General features: G+C 43.8%; 1 pseudogene; it reads right to left on the reverse strand.

The window, feature by feature from the left end:
• Positions 1-1,521: 1,521 nt before the first annotated feature.
• LOC110297044 lies at positions 1,522-1,947 on the reverse strand (annotated as a pseudogene).
• Positions 1,948-3,214: the final 1,267 nt, after the last annotated feature.

The raw sequence follows: 3,214 nt of genomic DNA on the forward strand, positions 1-3,214 counted from the left end.
ATGACCTTAAACTCAGAAATCCATTTGCCTCTGTCTTCTTGGATTAAAGATGTGTACCATCATGCCTGGGCCTAAGCTTTTCATGGCCACTGTGCATCAAGATGCAGATCAAAAGCCTGTGTCTTCAAGCCTCAAGATCTGGTGGACAGGTGTGTCCTCCACTTCTGGATTATAGTTCATTCCAAATTAAAGGTCCCAATAAAAACAATAATCAAGTAACAATGACAACACCAACACCTAACATTATATAACTATCCCTTGTTCAATGGCAAATGCATAAACAACAAGCTCAGCCGAGTGTGAGCCTCCCTCAAAGGTACCATTCCCTTAATCTCTTTATCTCCTCAAACTCTGGATTTATCTCCATTACACTTTCTGGTGCCCCTTTATTACCATTTTTTTAAAAAAAACTATTATTATTTTCCCTTTTAAAGCTTGCTATGATTGATCAAAATGTTCTTCATGAGAGTAAACCAGAGGACAAAGTCTATAGTGGGCTTTTTTGTTGTTGTTGTTGTTTGAGACTTGCTTGGTCAATACAATTAATATAAATCACTTTACTTTAGCCTCAGGTAGATTCTTCAGACAAGGGCAAAAATCAGCCACATTCTTCACCAAAATATTACAAGAACAGTCTCCAGGCAACATACTAAATAAAACTCTTCTCCTCAGAAACCACTTGAGCAAGGGCTACAAAGTTCAAATTGCCTTCTGTACCACGGACTTTCATATTCCCCTAGGATGGTCCAGTAAACTCCACTTAAAGCATCCCACTGCCTCCCCAATCCAAACCACAAAATCCACATTTCTGCCAACAAGAACACGGTCAGGCTTTGTACTGGCTGGTTTTGTGTCAACTTGACACAAGCTGGAGTTAGCACAGAGAAAGGAGCCTCCCTTGAGGAAATGCCTCCATGAGATCCAACTGTAAGGCATTTTCTTAAATAGTGATCAAGCAGGGAGGGCCCAGCCCATTGGGAGTGGAGCCATCCCTGGGCTTGTAGTCCTGAGGTCTATAAGAAAGTAAGCTGAGCAATCCAGGGGAAGCAAGCCAGTAAACAGCATTCTTCCATGATCTCTGCATCAGCTTCTGCCTCCAAGTTCCTGCCCTGTGTGAGTCCCTGTCCTGACTTCCTTTGGTGATGAACAGCAATGTGGACGTGTAAGCTGAATAAACTCTTTCTTCCCCAACTTGCTTCTTGGTCATGATGTTTTATGTAGGAATAGAAACCCTGACTAAGACAGGCCTATCACAGCAATGCTCCAGTCCTTGGTACCAACTCCTGTCTTAGGTAGGGTTTCCATTGCTGTGAAGAGACACTATGACCAAGGCAACTCTTTTTTTTTTTTATTAGATGAACTCATTTATTTGACACATTAAGTTATGCAATGAAAAATATATGCAACTGCATAAAAAGAACCATGTTTTAATATTATTAAACACAGCAGTGGCTGAAAATAATGAATTGTAGAATGGACCCCAGGATTTAATGCAAAAAACCCATCCCATACAGAAAAATATCAGGCTTCTAGCTTTATGGAATCCAGCACTACACGGGCTTCTTTATACTCCTCGGCTTCTTCCAAGTCTTTTTCACTTTCTAATATCAGCTGAAGATCAGTATATGCAGCCTCTAACCGACGCTGGCAATCTGGGACCATCATCCGGGACTCTTGCAGGATCTCTGCCTGCTTCTTAATGGTGTAGTTCTCCATCTTCAGCCTTCATTTTGTCAACCTTTTCGTCTTGCTGCTTTGCTTCTTTTTCATACATCACTCTTTCTTTGACCAATCTGACTGCTTGCTGGAGCTGTTTGGGCCTTGTAGGAGGGGGTGTGACACTGAGGTGTCCAAAGCCCATCAGGCCCAGTCTCTGGTGTTCTCGGACTCTATCCGCCTCACTACTCAGGTCTTGTTCTTGATCTGCCTCACGGGAGGATTGGCCATGGTCCCTAAGGCACCGCAGGAAGGAGAGGCCCAAGGCAACTCTTATAAAGGACACCATTTAATTGGGTGCTGGCTTACAGTTTCAGAGGTTCAGTCTGTTATCATCATGGTAGGAAGCATGACAGCATCCAGGCAGGCATGACTGGAGGAGCTGAGAGTTCTACATCCTGTGCCAAAGGTAAACAGGAGAAGACTGGCATCCTTAGGCAGCTAGGAGGAGGCACTCTTTGCCCACCCCCCACAATGACACACTTCCTCCAACAAGGCCACACTTCCAAATAACGCCACTCCCTCAGCCAAGCATATTCATAGCACCCCAGATATCCTCGTAAAATTCTGCACCATCACATGATTTTCACAGATCTCTGGGGCTGTGATTCAGCACCTGCCCCTGAATCCTCACCACTCTTCAAACCAATTTTTATGACCATTCAGGCTCCTTCTCCTCTGCTTCCCTGAAAATGTCTACATGTGCTCCTTTCCCCAAACCATCCACACAGTGTTAAAAATGTCACAGACTGACCGAAGCAATGCAGGAGGAGAAAGGATGATTTATATCACATCAATAATTTTAATTGGCATGTTAGCTACTTGTGCTCTTAATTGTCCCTCATTTCTTCTGCCACTGGAAACTTCTTACAGGACACTTTGCTTTGCAGTCACTTCATGTCATACATGCCCTCCCTGCACTTCTTGTCTCTCCATCCTATTTCTCCAGTTCTTGCTAGTATGCTATATAAGACAGCTTAGTTTTCAGATTGACCCACCATCATCTTATCAGTTATGGTCTCAGCGGCTATATTCAAACAACTTTCCAAGCCCAATTGTGGCACCGTCCAGAATAAATAGAAACACAATTCCCTTGTGGAACTGTGAATAAAGTTCTTTTACCCACTCTACATTTATTGCCTGGAAGGAGTTTAAGTCAAACTTCTGTGGTTATTGTGGCCAAAGCTGCTGATAGATTATTCTTGCCCTAGGCTGGGTGCTCTCTTAGGACTCACACCATCTGTGTGCTTATCAATGTGTGCACACCCTCACAGAGTTGTTGCAGATGAGATGCTTCACATGTGGTCAGGATTTTTCGGCCAGCACGGTGTTCTATGGATGTGTTCAGACTGTGGTAAGCAAGCCACACACTGGACTTGTGTGCTCTACTATCTGCATCCCCCCATATGAATACTTAGTCCTCTAAAGCACACAAAGTTGACAGAAACAGGGATGGCACAGGACTGAGATGGAACACTCCTGCTGAGCACCACCTGGA

The sequence above is a fragment of the Mus caroli genome, chromosome 6 (assembly GCF_900094665.2).
Source record: "Mus caroli chromosome 6, CAROLI_EIJ_v1.1, whole genome shotgun sequence".
NCBI lineage: Eukaryota > Metazoa > Chordata > Mammalia > Rodentia > Muridae > Mus > Mus caroli.